Genomic DNA, 21,537 nt, shown 5'->3' on the forward strand with positions numbered 1-21,537 from the left:
TAATGATGACAGCGCAAACTGTACTATCGCGGATGAAAAGAAACGCGAACCGTGGAAAGCGTGGCTTTTAGCACGGTATTGGCAAGGAAAGCTTATCATCAGCCAGTCATATCTGACACTCGGAACGCACACGCAGTGCCGGAACAAGACTCTAGCGCTACGGTGGCGCCGACTGAAAATAGCGACAGCCAAAGCATATGGGAGTTGGACCCATATCTTCGCACTAGCGCTGACTGTGCCAAAAGCCACGCTTTCCGTGGTTAGCTCTTTCTTTTCATCGCGATAGTACAGTTTGCGCTGTCATCATTACAGTGCCGTCAACTTTCATCGTTTTCAAATAAAAGAGAAGTAGAGCAGAAACAAAAATTTCACATGATAGGGGCGTGCACCATCGCACAGCGCGATCAAACCGGATGTGCCCGCCTGTGAATGGTGATGACAGGACGGCGCGCACTATACCTTCAGTTATGCTTCGGCCACGCGCTCCGCTGTTCGCGTTTATTTCCAACGGGATAGTACATGGCTGTCCGGTGGTGAGGCAGCAGCTAGCTGATTTGAAAACACCACAACGATGCAGTAAATCGTTATGTCAACAAGCAGCAAACATAAAGCTCCTTAAATATAGTACCACCTGTGCCTACCGCAAGGAACACGTGTGTGGGTGTGCGCTTTGCAATTATTTCTAGCTAATTGGTCGCCATCGTTTAAAAATGTGTTTCTGAGAATTAAGGTAGACATATCACAACTGGTACTCTGCCGCGACGCGAAACGAGCTCAGTTTTGTATGTTCCAAATGCGATGTTATAATTTATGATCTTCGCTGTTCTTCAGGATGGAAGCGTTTTTAACCTACGCTGGAAGGATGGACCTAATGGGTTTGCCCAGAGTCAAGGTCGACAAACGCTGAATATGCTAGGCGCACTTCACGGATGTGGATTTTATGGACCGAGCGAGAAGCAGGCCGTGAGAAGCTATTCTGCGCATTGGCCATTAGAGCAATTACAATAAATGTTTTTTTTTTTTTACATGTGGGTACATGAAACACCATCCGCGTTTTGTTGCATTCTGTAGTGTGTTGCACTGTCAGCTCCAATTCTGGTTGTCGCAAACGAACACAATAAAGTGAGTCCAGACAAGTGTTGTAGTGTAAGTGTAATTATTCTTTAATACAATTTGGGCACATGCTTGCTTTATTGGAATAATGAACGCGACTGCGTGCATGAAAGCGCAAAACAAATCCACTGCGCACAAGCACGCAGCACGAATTGCACGGCCGGACAGGAGAGGAGCGCGCGCTTCGCTCCGGCGGTGCGTCTGATAACGCCCGCGACGAAAAAAAAAAATAATAAAGAGCGCGCCGCGGATAGCCTAAGAAATTAAAAAAAAAAGCATTGCGCGGAGACATGAGGGAGGGTGAGGCGAGGCATGAGAGAGGGATAGGGAAGTCAAGAGGGAAAGGCGAAACGAGCGGAAAAACGTTATCATAACAAAAGGAAGAAAAAAAGTGCTATAGCGAAAAAGGGGGGGGGGGGGGAATCGCGCCGCTTTTGTTTTTTTCTTTTTTCTTGTTTTCGCCACCGTAGTACCATCATCCATCGGCTAGGGCCTAACTGAAGTGCGCCTTGGCGCTAGCGTCGACTGAGCGTCGGCTATAGGAGAACCAATGGGAGGTATAGGAAGATTCACCCGCCTGTGTTTAGTGTTGGCGCGGTTTCGTTGGCTTCGGCGACAAGTCACGTTGCCACTTAAAGACCGACCATCAGATACTTCGGAACCATGCGAGTATGTGCACTGCAAATAAGTGACTGAGCGAGGCGAGCTCGGATCAGACAACGAGACGGCCGTGTCGGGGCACCATACCGCATGCGCGGCTGGGTGGTGCACCATAAGTGACAGAAACACTGACAAGAACAGTTAACCCAGGTTCTTTCGATTTTTCAAAGATGACAGGTGTGCGATATTTTTTTCCGCAAGCGTTTGATATATGTCGTTCAAGCATTTTTGCGTACTCGCAGAAGCCATGGGCGAACGCTGCTGTTTCCCTTTGTACGTCTCCTTGATGAAAACTTGGCTTCACATAAGGTGCGTTTGATGTGTTAGCGTTAACTTTCTTTCAGCTTAACGTTGTAATATAATTCTACGCCTAGGTACGCTGACGGGCGCGATAGACAAAAAAAGCAGGTCTGTTGAAAAATAAGGTCATGCTCGCGCTAATTCTTTGATGTGTCTCAAAGCACGCAGTGAGCTTGTAAATATTCTCTATCATCACGAAATAAAACACACGTCACCAGCCTTGACATTACAGTCTTTTTGTTATCTAAAGCTTCTCACAGATTTCGAAAAGAACGCTCACCGTAGGCGTTCAAACGGAGTTTAGCGAATTTGTACTGCTTGATAAACGAGGCGTCCACCCCTACACTTTGTTTACGCTGAAGAAGACGCAGACCCTGGCTCTTGAGTAAAATTTCGTGTAGTTTTAGATATCTTGTTCTAGATATGCTGCGTGGCTGCGTGTAACCGCCAGGTGCATCCGAAAGAGCGGCTGTGCCGGAGCTGCTACCTCTGCTATGACCTTTCACAGACAGGTAGTATGTCGACCACTTAGCAGCTCGTGTGGTCAGCAGTGCCATCTGCGAGAGTCAAGGGCAGCCAAAGGCATGTCCTTGACTGTATTGTACTCAGTGACGTACAAGGCTGTAAGACCAAATACAAGATTTGTGCATTTTAGTTTTGATGCAAGCGTGTGTGCCTGTGCACACGCGTTTGTGTTCGAGGCTCCTTTTTCAAGCGAAGCTTGTATTGGCTCACAAGTTTCGGTGGCGTTGTCGTGGTCACACAAAAAAAAACCGGCTACTACAGTAGAGCAGCTGTGCCGGCGCCAGATCACGTGACGTGCACGGCCAATCAGGGTCGTTTGGTGTGTTGCGGGGAGGGAAAGGGGGTTCGCGCGCGCGGCTTCCCTCGTCTCAGATCATTCTCGGCGGCCAGTTGGGACGGCCGCTCATAGGGCGTTCCGCCGACGAGCAGGCTGCGTTTGAGCAACGGCGCCGCGAACTCGCTCGAGAAAGGGCTCGTCGTCGACGTGCCGATTCTAGCGCGAGTGCTTCCGAAGCCCAGGTGAAACGTCAGCGAAGAGCCACGGACCCAGAGTTGCGGGAGTGCGATGTTGAGGTGAAACATCAGCGAAGAATCGTCGACCACGAGTTGCGGGAGCGTGATGTTGAGGCCAAACGTCAGCGTCGTCTTGCCATCCAGGAACTCGACAAAGGTGGTGCACGCCTCGGCAACGATAGCGCCAACTTCTCCGGTGCGATGATCAGGTTTCAACGCGAGTTTCTGAACCGCAACTTCGGAGCCAGTTGCAGTGTGTGTGACCGGTTAAGGATCGAGCACAACGCGGTACTCGTCAGTGCAATTCGTTCCCGATGAACACCGACGATCATTCAAGCTTCGCTTACCCCCATTTTCCGGTAGGGGAAGGGCTGGCCATTTTTTTTTTTTTTAGTTTTGTGATGTTCACTTCGTTGCTGGACTTTTTCACTTGCTGCCCTTTTGCTGCGTGCTTATTCTAACAGTCTCTAAGTAAAGGAAATTTTGTTTCCTTTTTTTTCGTTTTAAAGAAGCAATGGAAAGCCACCTGGCACAAGGCACACGCGCACTGGAGCGTCTGCAAACGGCAAAATAGTAGCTGAACGTTCGCAAAACTTAAATGTGGGGTTTTACCTGCCAAAACCAGGACCTGATTACGAGGCATGCCGTAGTGGGGGACTCAGGAATAATTAGGACCACCTGGCGTTGTTTTACGTGCACCTCAATATAAGTACACGGGTGCTTTCGCATTTTGCCCCCAACGAAATGCGGCCACCACGTTGGGCTGCTCACCACGAGGGCACGGTATCGAATCCCAGCCACCGTGGCCGGGATCCGTAAAGCGATCCAAGTGACCTCAGCTCACTAGTCTCATTTATCAGGAACAAAAGCTATCCTTTTCAAGAAGCCTTTCCTTAAAAATTTCAAAGAAAAATATTTATGCACAATTGCATAAGTCATATTTTGTTATCCTCAAAGAGGCACTAAAGAAAGCCCATTAAGTCATTAGTCAATACCATTTTTTATATTTATCTCCCTCTACAGGTACCACCGAAGAACCAATGGCGAAGGCCGTAGCTGCAGAGCGCCAGCTCTCAAAAGAGCCGGGACCATCCGGGCTACAGAATGGTGCGTACGGATTTTCCACGCCTTTTCTATTTTTGATCCCCCTACACTTCATCCCGTGCAGGGTCGCCAACCGCACCTACCTCTAGTTAACCGCGTTGCCTTTCGATGCCGGTGTTGTGGTAGAAATGCTGGCAAATGAGGTTTGTGTTTAAGTTTCCTCGTAGCAAAATTATGTTTTCTCGTACATTCAAATAACAGTTCGACGCCACCATGTCTGTAGCTAGGTTGTGCTTAAGGTGGTGGTCCCACTCCGGCGGCACGAGCCCCCCGTTTTCAGTACTTTTGGAGTAACCGTGGCGGCTCTTCTACTTAAAATATGAAGTTGCCGTATAAACCATAAAAAGCTTAATTCTTGTAGATTCCGACTATACATAATATAAAAATGATTGATGTGATTTAGAAAGAAATGTTGAATAACAAGCATGGAGATACATGGTTTTTGTGAACTGTGTCTCAGTTTTGACCATATTTAAATAAACTACCGCACTTGCGGCATTGTGGCTTTCTCTCTAGCTTTAGGACATATTTATCTAGTACCTAGACGTAGCAAAATAATTTAAAATTTTTAATTTTTGGTTAATTTGCTTTTGAAAATTGCCAAATATTGCAATCTTCTGTTGTAAACAGCCCGGCAACTACATGCTCAAGGAAGCTAAATTTTGGATAAAGTAGAGTTCAAGGAATTTCCATTTAGGACGCAAAATTTCATTCATGTACCTTTGTTAGTCTTACACCGCAGCTTCGTAGCTTTAGTACCTTCCCGCAAAAATGGGCAAAAATAAAACCAGAATTCTAAATATTGCTTAATTTCGGTCGCATTATTAGGAAAACTAATAAATTTACATAAATGAAATTTTGCGTCCTAAATGGAAATTTTTTGAGCTCTACTTTATCCAAAATTTAGCTTCCTTGGGCATGTAGTTGCCGGGCTGTTTACAACAGAAGATCGCGATATTTGGCAATTTTCAACATCAAATTATCCAAAAAGTAAAAATTCAAAATTATTTTGCTACGTCTTGGAACTATATAAGTATGTCCTAAAGCTACAGACGAAGCCGCAATGCCGTATGTGCGGTAGTGTATTCTAAATATGGTCACAACTGAGACACAGTTCGCAAAAACCATGTATCTCATGCTTGTTCTTGAACATTTCTTTCTAAATCACATCAATCAATTCCTTTATATTATATATAGTTGGAATCTACAATAATTAAGCTTTTTATGGTTTATACGACAACTTCATATCCTAAGTAGAAGAGCCGCCACGGTTGCTCCAAACGTATTGAAAACGGGGGGCTCGTGCCGGCGGAGTGGGACCGCCACCTTAAATTGTGCTTTACCATTCTTCTGACGAATTTCACTGAGAAATTCAATTTTTGTTCACTAACACCTTGCTCCACGCGGAGGGCCTGCGCGGCCTGCGCGGTTGCGGGTGATTTTCTCCGCCACGGACGCCGATACGCACGCTGGCGCCGACACGCCGGATTATCTGCGACACGGGGCCCTTAACGCTATCGCATTAAAAGTGACCGATAGCCTATCGTGTTGTCGCATCCCCACGGGCTGGCCGAACTACGTCCCCGCATCATGGACAGCTACACAATACGCTGTCAAGCGAAGCACACCAAGCCCTACGTGCAGTGCTTCCGCCACGGCGTGGTGTACAAAATACCTCCGACTTGTGGAAAGTTGTATGTCGCAATGACTGGCCGATGCAGGAGTAATAGAATGAGAGAGCACGCTATAATGCATTAAAAAAATGGCTTCACTGAGCATCTTTCTGCGCATTGCAAGTGTTGCTCTTGTCAACCGAGATTTCATGATCACGGCACGTGCCGAGGCACGTGAACGTTTGGCAGTGTTTCACATAAAACATAAGTAATGCATTTATGAGTACTGTACGAATTCTTGTGTATTGCATAAAGCAGAGCATAGTTTTTTTTTATTATTTCAAATGGTATTGGGGATCTGATAAAGCTATTTATAGCCTGTCCATTGCGGCTACTGAATCTGCGCATTGGAAAACGTACATATAGTATGCCCCGCTGCCTTTCGAATAAGGTTCTTAGTAGCGCCTGCGATCCATGGGTATGTGGTTGTGCCCTCGTGCTACATTATGTCAGTAAGTAAGTACCAACAAGCCTGCTAACATATTATTTTTAACCTATCAAGCGTGCGTATAATTGTCGGTATCTTCTGATTACCTTGCATACGCAAACGTCTGGCGTGCGTCCCCCATAGCCACTTGAACGACACAGGAAGCCTGAAAGAATTTCCAGAGGCATTATAGTCTTGTACATTTGTACACAATACTTGATGCGACACGTTCAGCTCCGCCATGACGTAAAGCACGCCATCCGACGTCGCAGGCATAGTGAACTTCCCGAATTCTTTCGGGATAGGGGTCGACAACTTGCTTGAAATTATTAGGTACTATCTGTAGTAAATAATGTTAACATTCAACGAAGAAGTGCTTGCGCAGAGAGAATGTGTGCACCGGCTTCTGTCTGGCGCCAGTGCTATGGAGGTTCCTGTTGGCAAGCCTGCGGGGCCGTATTCTGAAACGATCCACTTCGGCGATACTATCGCCTTGGCCAACGGCGCGTGCTGGTTGACTGTTTTACCGAGATTTGATGAGCTGATTGGCTGGTTGAGCACGACGTCATTAAATTTAGCTCAATCAGCGCACGCCTGACGGCGATATTGTCGCCTAGGCGATATCGGCGAAGTGCATCGTTTCAGAATACGGCCCCTGGACAGGTGCATTGAAACTGAACTAACCGGCTCCGCCGTGCATGTGACATTCCGGTACCTGATCGACTTTTTGAGTGTTCCTTCAGTCTGCTGACTACCCGGCACCCTAGGTCAAGGTAATTTATTGCAATTTATGGCCATGCGTTGTTCAAGGTTAACCTTAGCAGAGAACGTCCGAAATATCGTGACCTTCGTATTCTTGATGTTATCCTTACCTTTCTTGAAGGTCGTGTCAGTTAGCATTGTGCACACCACTGCGTGAAATCCCTAGCTGCTCTTAGCTTCACCCACTCGAAGCTTGTCGAGAGCACAACCGGCCGGGGTTGCTTGTTGGCTTCGGCGTTGTGCTGCTAAGAACGAGATCGCGGAATCGGATCACGGCGGTCACATTTCGTTGAGGCCGAAATGCGCAAACGCCCATGTACCGTGCAATGGGTGCTCGTTAAACAACCACAGGTGGTCAAAATTAATCCGGCGACCCTCACTATGGCGTACGCCACAATCAGATCATGGTTTGGCCACGCAAAACAACCGAATTCTTTTTAGCTGGTCAAGAGCGCAGTAGGATACGCTGTTCAAAGCAATACATTTTGTAGGTCCTATCAAAAGAGAGAGCTCTGCTTCAAGAGACAAAAAAAAAAGAATAACGATACGGCATTTCTCGTCCAACCACTACGAGCTTTGCCGAAACATTACCTAAACACCTCGCAAAAGTAGGCAGGTTAGAATGGACGCTCGTGACATTAAAGAAAAAAAGAAATAAAAACGAAAAACAAGGAAGAAAAGCTCCGAGGACACCTAAGCACTTTTCATGAGCTGTGAATGCGAAAGCATTATTGTCCAAGTGAAGGCCGCTGAGCAGTCCTAGTTTTGCACTGCGAGTAGCGTACCATAGCGGTACGTGCTGGCCGAGCCAGCAAGCAGCCCCAGCCTGTGGTGCCAACGGCGCATGCCACTGACGTCCCGCGCGACCAGAGACCGAGGAAGCAGCAGCGGCCACCAAGGCCGCCAAGGCCACCAAGGCGGTATACGTGCTGCCCGAGCAAGCAAGCAGCAGCAGCCATCCGTGGCGCTGCTGTAATAAATCCAACTTTGCTATTCAGCACTTCATTCTCTCCCTTGCTGCAAGTTTTCTTTCTTTCTCATCGTTGTCTTGCATTTCAAACGACGCGTGTAGTTCTACAACTTATTGATTGCGCCCTGCAATAAACAAAGGCATTTGTTCATCAGCTCTCCTGTTGCTTTAAAGTGAAGCGTTATTTGCCTCGTCCTTCAGCTTTCCCTCTGCTACGGGCTGCTACTGCTGCTGGCGGCTTCCTGCGTTTTCATGTCGTCATGGTCGCTCCATAGTTGTCATTCTGACGTAGTGATTCTAGTGTCGTCTTCCCATTGTCGTCATGCTCTCTGCTTGAACTTTGAAAGTGCCAGCTGTATATATACGTGCGGGAAAATGTTCTGGTTGGGCTGCATAGGCCAGAATCGCTCTTCCGTTGTCGTCATGCCGTTGTTTTCGCGCTATTGTCATACCTTCTTCGTAATGCGGTCAACATCAAGCCGTCGTACCATTGTAATCCCGGCTGGCTGCTGGTCGATACCGGACATAGTGCAAACGCCGGATATAGTTACAATCGAGACGACTCGTGGATGCAGGTGATGCACGTAAGCGCACACGTGAGCTCGAGCACCAACACGCAGTCGTTATCACGCCATCGTCGTCCTTCCGTCGTCATCTTTTAATTGTCTGCATACCATCGTCATATTTCTTTGCATGTCATCACCATCTTTCCGCCGACATCACTCCGTCGCTGTCACTGCGTTGTCACCTCACACCGCCATCTTCAAGTCGTCATCTTCATACCGCCATCGTCATTCCATCGTCATCAGTCCGTTGTCGTCTGCCATTGTCGTCGTCATGAAGTCGTGAGAGGGGTCATTATTTGTCGTAGTAATTCCACTGTCGTGGTCCCATTGTCGTGATCCCATTGTCGTGAAAGCATTCTAAGCATCACCATGCCATCATTCCAGCTCCGTCTTCGCAAGGTCACATCGTCGTCCACATGCCTTCTTCTTCATACCATCGGCACCATTCCAGCATCCACATCTCGTTTTCATCGCGCCATCGTCGTCAAACCATCGTTGCCATCTTATGGTGGTCACTCCATCATCTTCGTCACTCCACCGTCGTCGTGCCATTGTAGTCATTGGTGGTTCCAATGTTGCAATTTTGTCATTGTGATTTCAGTGTCGTTATGCCGTTGTTGTCGTGCCGTCCTCGTCATTCCATCGTCGTCATTGCGACGTCGTCATACAGTCATCTTCATTTTGTCGGGGTCGTTGCATCGTGGCCATAGGCAGCATGCGCATGATCAAGCGCAAGAAGTCTATGTTCAGCGAGGTGGTTCCCAGCTTAAATATGTGCAACTAGGTAGTGTAGTCTCCCCTTGCGAATGGCCGCTCAGCAGAAACAGCGTTCTTCATAACTACAATTGAAAGCTTCCCATAGATCCATTCTCACAACGCGTGGGATCCGCAGATGTTTTTATTACAGCGGAGCTGTTAAAGGCTCGCTAGGTTGGTCTCATCGTGCGCAGCATCGCCGAGCTGGGAGAGAGCGAAGTTGGCGCTTGTGCTCGTGCTCGGCACGCGCTCGTGCCACTGCTACCACGTTCGTCGTCTGCTTCCACAGAGGGCTGCGTTGCCGCTAATCATTCCAGTGTAGAATTTCACATTTCTTCTGTCGGCGTAATGGGGAGGCCGCATTTACGGGGGTATGAGCCATTCATGAGCAACTGACGACGTGTCCTAACGCGTTTGAGCAACGCCGCCGCGAACGCGCTCAGGAAAGGCTCGTCGTCGACGTGCCGATTCTAGCCTGCGGGATTCCGAAGCCAAGGTGAAACGTCAGCGAAGAGCCGCGGACGCCGAGTTGAGAGAGCGCGATGTTGAGGCCAAACGTCAGCGTGCTCTTGCCCTCCAAGAACGCGACAGCGGTGGTACACGCCTCGGCAACGCTAGCGCTAACCTCCCCGGTGCGAAGGCCAGGTTTCAACGCGAGTTTCTCAAGCAGAACGTTCATGATAGACATGTTCGGTTGGGTGATGCCCAACGACGATACGCTCATTCTCATCGTAGGGGGGGGGGGGGGGGCAATATTCACTACAGCAGACCAACCATAGTCACAGCTTCACTGGCTTCCATCTTCACTATAGTGGAGGGGCTCTGACTTTTTTTTTTGTCTAGGCAAGCTAGTATTGCTTAAATCATTAGCTGGAGGTTCTACGGCTTATCTCTCACTTCTGAATGGTTGAAAACGCAGTGCTTGTGAGTAGCAGCAGCCACATGCACACAATACGCATACGGTATTTAGTCTGGTAGCTTACATTGTGCAGCTGATACCAGAAATATTTTCAGCATCGCTCAAGCGCTGAAGCCGTAGTGGTAATTGCTGGAATCGCAGCGCCATGGGTAAGCTCTGCGCCATTGTACTCTCGGGGACAAATGTAATTTAAAAAGTATTTGAGTTATGAAATGCACATACTATGTGTTCGTATTCTATATCATAACAGCACATTCTAATTGCATGTAAAATCAACGGCGAGAAATAAATAAGGGATCACAATAGGTCGCTGGAAAGCACGCATATGCATACTGCATTGAGTTGCTACGCCGTTAATGCTCTTTCGAATGAAACACTACTTTATTCGATAAGTTTAAACTGAGGAACGTTCGGTGCCAGATCATACTTTCTGCTTTCGAGCCTACCGGTAGCTTTGCGATGTGCCTCCGTTCACCATTCGAGCATTCCTTACAACTTGAAGCTAAGCGCAGATAGAACCAACTTGCATAAATTAGCCGAGAGATGTCCACTCACCATTTCGGTGCGGGCGAAATGCGAAAACACCTGTGTACTTACTCTTAGGTGCACGTTAAAAAACCCCACTTTGTCCTAATTATTCCGGTGTCCCCCACTACGGCGTTCCTCATAATCAGATCGTGGTTTTGGCACGTAAAACCGCATCATTTTTAGGAGCGAAGCTCCTTTATAGGCTCTCACGATGTCCGTTGTCGCCGTCGTCATCGTAGCTCCCCGTCGCGCTCGCAGCGCGCATACCGACCGCGCACAGGTGCGCGGTCGGTATGCGCTGCACCGGCGCCGCTCCGAAACCCCTCTCCGAGCAAGCAAGCGACGTCATGCGCAGAACCGTTCGCAGAGCGCACGCAGCGCGCATAGCGAGCGCGCAAAGGTGTTGCGCTGCGCCGGCGCCGCTCCGAAACCCCTCTCCGAGCAAGCAAGCGACGTCATGCGCATAACCGTTCGCAGAGCGCACGCCGCGGGCATACCGACCACGCGCAAGTATTGCGGCACCGCCGCGCCGCTGTCGCTACACTTAGCACTGCCGTATGAAGGAGCGCGAACGTAAGCGTAAACGTCGTGACTCTGATCCTACACTTCGAGAACGAGCCGCGAAGCTAACCCCGAGCTGAGAGCACGAGAAGAAGCAGCTAGCAAGACCCCGAAGCGAAAGATCGAGTAGCAGCCGTAATCGTTCGTCCAAGGAGCTTTGCTCCATTATCAGCATTCACTTTGTGGATCGGCTGCCATTTTTTTTTTAATTTTGATGTCCACTCATAAGTTGTCAGTAACACAGTTGTTAACAAGTTGAAAGTTGTTAGTAACATATTTGTAAGCACTCCATTAAAGTCACTGGCTGCGCCATGATACACAATCAGCGAATTCTTCCTCTGAAGAGGCATGTTCTCTTGCAGCGGTCACTTTTTTTCCGAGGAAACAACGTGATAACCTCGTGAATAGCATATCATTTTATTCTCAATTTATCTTCTCATTTGTAACCATAGTGACATCCCGTTTCGAATCATAGAAAATGTTGCCACGGTGACAGACTACGGCATTGCTCATTACTGTTGTGACAAATATGCGAATATATTGGCAGAGTGTCTAATAGTGCGCAATATGGCAGCAAGTTTTCAAAGAGCGCCAAGGATTTTTTGTTAATTTGAGAGGATTAGGGGTGTTTTCGTTAAAGCAGGGCTGTGAGTGTTTTCAAGCGTGTGAAAAAAATGTCGCAGCTTTACCCGAAAGGCGAAGCCTCAATTGCGCTAGCAAATTAGTAGAGGGCTATATGTCGTCGGAGGTTTGCGACGAGATCAGAACGGGGCACTCGTCGAGCAGCGTCGGAAGTTTTTACCAGCTTCTCGCCTCGCAATGTTTTATTGCGATAGCCATTATATGGACACTTCAACCGGATTTCTGCCGTCGTCGTTGCCGTCGTCCGTCGCCGTCGCCATGAGGTTCCCTATAGATAAAATCTTCGCCGCGCGCCGTATGCCCGAGCGGAAGCGTGCGGGGACGCGCGCTATCACGGAGAACGAACGTACTCAATCACCCACGCGCAAGCAAGGAAGCGGGAAGCCAGCGCCGGAGGGAGCGCGGGGGGGGGGGGGGGGCGCACTTCTACTCTGCCAACAACCGCGCTCGTCGCTCGCCCGCACCGTCTCTTATCTCCACACGGCTCTGACCTTTATGCGCCGTGCATTCGCCGCTCAGTTTCCGTTGAAGCGATAGACCGCACGTACCTTCGCCCGCTGCGGCGTATGGGCTCACTGCCAGCGTTTTGACAGTCGTTGTCTGCAGTCATTCAGTGTGATCTATTCGTGTTTGTTTGCGCGCGCTCACACCACGCTTGTTCATTCAGTTAGTAATAGTCGGGCCACATTTTCCAACGCACGCTACACATGCAATGCTGCCCGGATCGGCAGTGCAGCACTACAGGTGTGTCCCTTCGCACGCGCTGCCCACGGGAAGCGCTTCTCATCAACACCACCGTTTCACACGCGCCTTCTCGTGGTCATCGAGTCTCTCTTCATGTCGGTCTACTTATTTATACCGCAGCACACCTGCTTACCTAATCAGCTCGTGTTTACTACAATTCATATTGCTACCAAAGTCGCTCACCTTAGTTCGTATGACATTGCTGTGTTGCTATCGCATTCATTGCTTCTCCCTTAGGGCGAAACTGACATTTTTTTATATAAATACGCATTTGGTGCCGCAGCTAAACGTCACCTCCCCTGCCTCCCTCCCTTCCGTCCCCCGATGGCCTTTCGCGCGACGGAAGATGTCGCGTTTGCGCTCCGCCGTGCGTTCGCTACCCGTGAAAGCGTGCGTCCCTCGCGCGCTGTCACTCACACGTACAGCATACGGCGCGCGGCGACGATTTCATCGTCGTTGGACTTTATACGGAACCTCACAGCGACGGCGACGTTGATGCTGACGGCAGAAACTCGCTTGGAGTGTCCATTTAATTGCTATCGCAATAAAAAGTTGCCGGCCCTTCGACTTCGTCAAGGTCAACAAGCGAAGCTGAAATGTGCGGTCCCGGTGTTTATCACTTGGTTAATACCGAGGGTTCATTAAAGTATTTCTCACTTATGAGGTTACAGACTCGTCCGCCGTTGTCGCTTGAGTTCGATGTCACGAGTTTGCTCGGCGGCGTGGTCAGCAGCATTCGCCCGCCATTGCCACGTGCGATTCTTCGAAACTAAAATGCCTCAAAATTAAATCTGTCCCTTACGTAAGACAATGAATGGTTAATACTCTCTTAAGCAATGAGTCATATTCCGGTAAACACAGCCTCCCTATTACGACGACAGAAGAGAAGTGAAATTCTACGCTGGAATGATGAGCGGCAACGCAGCCAGCTGTGGAAGAAGACGACGACGAACGTGGGAGCAGTGGCGCACGCCGAGCACTTGCGCAACCATAAGGGCGCCAACGAGCCAGCTGCGGTAGACGACGTCGACGCTCGAGCCAATGCTGATGATGATAGTTTTCTGTACACAGGCGATTTCGCCTAGCTAATTGATGATAATTTTGCGCGTACATGGTGCCACCGAAGCTTCGATTCGCAACAAGCTTTGCTTAAAAGATCTGAAATGTACGCAATATGCACTTCGTTCCTAGTTCCCAACATTTGTAAGTCAGATCACGCAAAAAATAATCATGAACATTTGTTGGCGTCAATACTAACCATTGTGATGCCGATGCTATGCGGAAAAACAGTAACTTTGCAAATGTGAAAATGGGTTTGTTCCTATAGTAAAGAGAGCTTTTGTTTTTATTCATTGCAGCAGGCAACCGATGTGTTTTTCGGCAAGCTTTAGGCTCACGAAGGAATGTTTGTTAGGTCACAGAACATACAGAAGCTTCCTCATACTTGATTATTACGGTTGATCAGCTTTTCTGTGCAAGCAAGGTTGTCTAATGTGCGTTCAACTGACGCTAGAGCCTCCACATGCTTTGTTCAATTCCTGTACAGTTCTGTACAGTAATGTGGATTGTTGCACAAAAGTGTACAGTATTGAATAACGGCATTTGCGCATGTGGTGTTCAAAATATAAGAGATGAGACAGCTAGTCAAGCCGCGGTCGAAGGTCAGTCTCAAATCGTTGCGTGCTCTTATGAGATTGAAAATGCCAGACGACGGGAAGGATTGCTCGTAATAACTTCCACATGCGCTTTCCCAGTGCCAATGCTTAAAAAACAACCCATGGGGGGAAAATAAAACTTCACTTGATGTTAGTCGAGCAAAATCATAAAAATAGACTCATGGACATCTACCATTGTTTGGGACATCGCTAAACAGCCTATAGGTCGGATCGGTATATCTACCACCTGAGAAAATATTCTGTGTCCGCACTGATGCTGTAATTAAACAAAATGATACTGAGTAGACCAAAGCGCCAATATTGAATCTTCTTATTCAAGAAGTGCTAGGAACACTGCAGGGTAGTTTAGCCAATACCCCCAGTCGAAGTTTTATTTTTGCAGACTCCCCATTCTGCCAAAAATGGTCAAATCTGACAAATAGTTGAGGTTCAGTCGTCATTTCAGAAGCTGCATGATATTGCTTGTATAGGACAATTCATAAGGACATGTTTAAAAACGCGTAGGAGAACTGTCGATCAAATTGATCAATTTCCGTAGGCCTTGTAACGAAAGAGTTAAAATAAGACTTTGAAATCCACCTGCATTACGAATTGTTTATATGAAAATCAAAATTGACAAAAAAACATAACTGATTCGTCCAAAAAGATAAAAAAATATCGCATCGTTTTTTTAAGAACAAAGCCCGCGTGCGCTGTCTTGTAACCACATAAAAAAAATACGGTCAGTTGGGTTACTTGTATATTTCGCACAAACATAAAAATCATATCCAATGGTACCTCTCTAAGTTGGGAACATGTAACAAGTGTCAACGCTTAAGGATACAATTAAAAATGAAGTACAAATAGTCTTAAACACTGGTAAAGTGCGCGAAATTTTACTAACGGCACCATGTGCCGAGTACACGCTACTTGCATGGGCGTGCGGGATATCCCTTATATCTCTCACGCCCCCACACTTTCGCCGCGCGAGTCGAGTTTGCATGCTTTCGCAGATAACGCTGACTTCAAACGAATTTGGTGTATCCGGGATCCATGTTGTAACTACTTCTAGGAAAGAAAAAGAAAGCGTCAACCCGGTGTCGACGATAAAGAAGTCAACATCGACGTAATTGCACCTGAACTACGATACGAATAACATACGAAATGAGTGAATAATGAACATGAAAAAGCAACAGAAAGACATAGCATAGAACCCGTCGTGGTTGCTTAGTGGCAATAGTGTTGGTCTGCTACGCACAAGGACGCGGCATCGAATCCCGGCCACGGCGGCCGCATTTCGATGGCGGCGAAATGCGAAAAAATTGCCCCCACCTCCCCGAAGGGAATTGTGAGGAAATGCGAATGCATTTCTTGCGCCGAGAGTACACGGCGTAGTAATTTTAATGGCGTAAATTAATGACGAGACGAGGATTTGTACCGTAACCATTTATTTACACATTCATCAGCACCTGTTTGTGTTGTCATTGTTTGCACGTTTTGTTGCAACGTTTTGCACGTTGTTGAGCGTTGGCGTTTCGCAGCGGCTTCCCGAGCACGGAGTTCGGTATCGGCAGCTCGCTTCGCTCGCTTGCGTTCGGCATCACGCGCTCTTCGCTTCGCAGCCTTGTCTTCCGCTTCTTCTCCTCCGGTTGATGATGACGTTGAAGCTACTGCAGTGACGTCACCTCCAGCGAGAGGTGTAATGCTCGGGTTGGATTGTATTACACTTCTTGCTAGGGGTACCGTTGCCATCAGACATTCGCCTTCACCGACTTCTGCCATCGCCTTGAGAGGCGCCCAGCCAGCGAACGGTCGAGAGTGAGGCGCGCGCTTCACTCCATTTACGTGCGAGCGAGCGAACGGGAGAGTGGGGCGCAGGGAGGAGAGAGAGCGAACGGCGAGAGAAGGAGCGGCGAAGCACTGCACCTACCCTCTCTTACACTCTCTCCACACACGCGGGAGCTCCGCTGAGTTCCCTAGGGTGCCTAAAGCCCCTTTATGTCAGAAAGTAGCGACACTCTCCCCCCGCACGCGCTTTCCTCCTCAATTCTCCTCGGATTTCTCCCCCTCACCGGGCCGGCGCGGCGCTGAACCCTCCAGTGGCTCGCTGCAGCCGCATTAGAACCAATGCGCGCGCTTGTTTATTCGGCCCTTTGAAGCGTTGTATGGGAATTTATCCCTTGTGAAACTGTCATGACGAAAGTACGTTTCCGATAGAACGTCGTGCCATTTTTTTAGGACACTTCGATAAATACAAGCGGAAGCGCTCCGAAAAAATGAGTACCAAGCAGTGGCTGAGCTGTTTACCTCTACGTCGCCACTTGTGTTGTCCGTAACGCGGAGGTGTGTTGGGTGCATACAATATAAGCAGCGTAGAGTATAAACGAGAATTCGGTTCACAATCTTCGCTCTTAAAAGGCTCAGAGAAGGTAACCAAGAAGAAATGTGATAGTTTACTTAAAGTGAATTCGCCAAAATGAGTGGGCCAAAAGCCTTTGTACCAATGCCACTGTGCGAAATACGTGCTGTGTTTGCGAAACAGCCAACATAGAACTTTACACACGCGCCCGTATTCCGTCACTATGAAACGACGAGAAATTGCATTCCATCACCTCTGGGAGTAACCTAAGTCTCTCTCTCTCTCAAAAAAAAAAAGGCTGATTGCTTACACGCAAACTGCTAAGACTGGCACTTGATAATTAACTTACAGACCTCAAGATGTCAAGTTTATCGGAATTGAGGGAGATTATCAGAAGCGCGTGGCTTGTACTTAATGAGCATGCGCGAATAATATATAATACGTAATACCACTTATCTACCTATACATTGTGGTTCATGCCTTCGCAACATAAAGTACATAAAGAAAAAAATGCTCGCAGTATTGAAACTTTGCAAAGATACAATAAGCACGCAATAAGAGTAAAATAGTAACTTGACTTCACAAGTATCAGGCGCAAGGATCACACGCGCACACACACGCGCGCACACACATACATGCACACACATACACGCACACACGCACGCACACACACAAACACGCACACACACACGCACACAACTACAAAATATGAGTTACAGGCATTAACTCACAAATTACATACATTTGAAAACTGACTCACGCGCGAAAACACAAAAAGCTTTGTCACGGCCCTCGAAGAGTCAACGAAAATTTCAGCCGACTCACTTTAAAAAAAAGTATATGCGCAGTTATCGGTGCTCGGTATTAAACTGAACGAAGAGTCCGGCTATGCGAAGAGCATTAAAATCTCCATGCAACTTCATCCACAAATATGAGGAAAGCTGCAACATTCACCTCGCAAAGAACGGCGTGCTTAGAAGGGGCGAAATCCCTTCTCCCGATGTTATGGAGCCACTGCTTCCGACGCACGACATTCCGTTCCCCTCGGGGGATATAAAATAAGGCTTGCCCTTTCTCTGGCCTGATGCTGCATTGAAACGAGCAGCAGCAAGGCATTTTCACGGAGAGATTCCTACGAAAGGATGGAAAAACTTGGGAAACACACGTTCGGAGCGGCAGGGCGACCACCACTTGGACTGCTCATGGCGAGCGGGAGAAACTAAAGGCGCGCGAAAGCAACTTTCGCGCCGTTTTCGTGACGTCAGGGTCACCTGACGGGGTAGTCTCGAGCGCCGCAGCCATTCAGCGTGGCGTATGCGCTGCCTCCGCGAAAGAGGGGGAGAAAAAGAAGAGGCTGACCGCGTAGGCGAGGGTGTTGCGGCGTAGATCAAAGCGTCTCGCTACTTTCTAACATCAAGGGGCTTTAAGGGTGCCTCGATGCCAGCGCCGCCGTTCAGGGTGGTGCCATCCTTTGACCGCACCCGCGCCGCCGCTTTCTCGTTGCGACGCCATCTTGAGTCACAGCGAGCGGTTGCGAGTGCTTGGTGCCGGTGCTTAGTTCGAGACACAGTGCGCACGGATGCTCTGCTGACGCTTCTACTTGCTGGACAATGTTCAGCCGCATAAATGACAAGCTTGTCAAGTGCATCGAGTCGACATGACGGGCTGTTGTGTTCCCAAGTGCATCGGATCGACGCGTAAAGGGCTTCGTTGTTTACGCTCCCCCCGGGACCTAACGCGAAGGAAGAGATGGGAAGCCCAAGTAAAGCGGTATCACTGGAGGGCAACGGATAGCTCCTACATTTGCGAGGTAAGTGTCAAGAAAGTTTAGACTATCGCATCGTGTTTTTCATTTAAATAAGAAAGTATTCTCTGATCCTCGCTCACGTACCTACGTTCGCTCACGAACTAAGCACTGCACCGATGCTGAGTAGCCTATGGTTTGCGAGTGCGCGTCGCATAGGCTTTTGCCGTTTTGATCGGCGCAGTCTATGCGAGTAGTACCCTTATTTTAAGAACTGACGAAAAAGCTTGGCCGCGAAATAGCCTTACATTAGCTACAAATCGTCATGTAAACCACCTATTTTACTTTTTCACGGGAAGCACACATCGTGTGTCTCTTGTTTCTTTTTTTTCCCCTCAGTTTCTTTTTTCGCTACTGGTTATTTGGGACTAAAGAACGCAGTGCTTCTTCTGGGGAGAGCGGCTGTTGTGTAGGTGGCAAGCGAAGCATTGTGATTTTCTCTATTCTCAGCAGATATCTTGCGGATCTCAGGTTGTTACGTTATATAGCTGATTTTTTAGACGAATATATTTGTAGCGTGGTGCTCGTAAGCCGATGGTCATTCGTGCTCATTCCCGATCGTAGTGGGTACTGTGACGGTCTTTAAATGCCTGTGCACGGTATGCCCAGGTGTAGTAGAGTTAAGGGGCATCATGGGACCAAAATGTTTCGGCGCTTTCTGGCATGGTGTCTGTTGTAGCCTGTGCATTTCTTCGAAACGTGTGAAGCGAGGTAATACAGCATTACTTTGCGAAAATTTATTTTTAAGCACTGTAATGGGTTCTCTGTATTTACAAGGTAACTTTTCATATCAATAATCACTTTTGTTGTTTTACTTGTACTTAGAAACACTTTGAAGAGGACCAGTACGAGGGAAATCGACAGGATGGGCGCCGTCTGTTGAAGTCAACAGCCCTACATCATCATGGACTATATTTTCGAAGTGAAAAACATTGCTAATCTGTATTTGACTGTCTTAGTTTCATTTACGGTTTTTGTACGCGATATGTATGCAGTGTTGTTTATTTTTTCAATGTAGTTATCAGTGTTCTAATGGTTATTTATAAAATGTTCTGTACTCGCCATCGATGTGTTTGGCTGATGCGACGTATTCGATGGTAGCTGATGTATTCTGGCTGGATATCTTGATTAATATTACCCGCGGTTGCGTTTATTACACAATTACACACAATTACACACAATTTATATTGTGTGTAATAAGGTTGATGTACTCACTTGAACCCCCCCCCCCTCATGTAATGAATAAATTAAAAAAAAACTCTCACTATCCCGAATTGTGTGTCGAGCCTACCTTGCGAATTTTTTTTATCTCGTCTTTCAAAATAACCTTCAGGCGCCGCACAGTACATATAATTTTTCATGTACATATCTCTTTCATGATTGATTGTACTAGACATTATCAGTAAATGTATTTTGTGCATCGTTTGGTTTCTTGTGTGTACTCCGCAAGATTGACGCAGACAAGTTACGTTACATGTTTCTCTACAGCTCTAACTAAACCTTATTTTCACATCGCAGTTATTTTTACACCAGCTTAATCCTGTCAGCACACAGTTTTGTGGGCAAAAAAAAGCAAAATTGCGCGTAGATATCCTCAAATAGTTGCAACGAACGCGAAGAGCACGCGCACCGCAAGGGAAACTAACCGCCGTGCGCGAGTGGCTGGCTACGGTAAAGGAGGCTTGACGTGTAAAACAAAATACAACAGCGAAAAAGAAAAACTTCCACACACAGGGGGTCGCAAACCTTATATACCAAGCATCGAAGCGCAAAAAATAGTGCGTATTTCAAACATGCACACGGCATATTAAATGTAAATTGAATTAGGCAACTTGGGGCATGTTCCCGGCGCCATACATTTACGTCTTGGACCTTCGACGAGTTAACGGCTATTGGTTATAAAGATGTGCAGATGCGATACCGATACAAAAATCCTCATCAAGGCAAAGCAGTTGGAAGTGCGCCGCGAGTAACACTATTTATGAACGCAAGCGTAGCTGAGTCTCAGCTCGTGTGACTCAATATGGCGGCGCCAGCGGGGTTGTCTCCACCCTGGACGGCGGCGCTGGGCATCGAGGCACCCTAGAGTTCCCGCGATGCGAGCGCCCTCACACGCCAGAGCGCGCTCCTCCTCTCCACTCACTCTCCTCTACTCCGGCCGCACTTATCCTCGCGCTTATCCTCCGCCCGGTTCCTAGGGGCGAGGATAAGCCCGCGCGCCCTCAGCTGTTGCTATGGGAGAGGGAGTGAGAGCGGAGAGCAGCACCTGCCGGCGCGCGGACACGACAGACGCCTGACATGCCCCGACTAAGAAATGCATTCGCATTTATAAAACCGTGTACTTTGATTTAGGTGCAAGTTAAAGAACCCCAGGTGGTCAAAATTATTCCGGAGTCCTCCACTACTGCGTCCCTCATAATGAGATCGTGGTTTTGGCACGTAAAACCCCATAATTTTTTTAGACATAGCATAGAGACAGATGCTAAAGTGGCCCTGAACCACTTTTAGGGGCGAAGCTCCTTATAGCGGCACCCGTTCCGTCCCCGTCGTCGTAGTAGTAGTGTGTAACCAGTCTGAGGAAAAAAATTCCGAAGTTGTGTCCGTAGCGCGGAATCGAACCAGGGACCCCTCGCTTCCGAGCGCGCGGCGTTAGCCCACTACGCCATGAAGCGGACATGGACACACGCGCCACGATGGCAATAAATACCCAACATTAACGAAAGGCCGCGTTTCTAGCGCGTTTCTAACGCGTTTGAGCTAGCGCGTTACGGTCCGTGTAAGAAGCTGGTGTAAGACGCTGTGGCCTCTCCGCCTTACCTTCAAAGCGTTTCGACCGCGCTGCCCAAAGCGGTGGCAAGTCAAGTTCAAGTCGAGGAGCGTTTATGAATACGGGGGGTATACTCTCTCAGCAGTCATGTGATGGCGTCGGCAAACGCGGTGCACGTTCCGGCATGTG

The sequence above is a fragment of the Dermacentor silvarum genome, chromosome 4 (assembly GCF_013339745.2).
Source record: "Dermacentor silvarum isolate Dsil-2018 chromosome 4, BIME_Dsil_1.4, whole genome shotgun sequence".
Lineage (NCBI taxonomy): Eukaryota > Metazoa > Arthropoda > Arachnida > Ixodida > Ixodidae > Dermacentor > Dermacentor silvarum.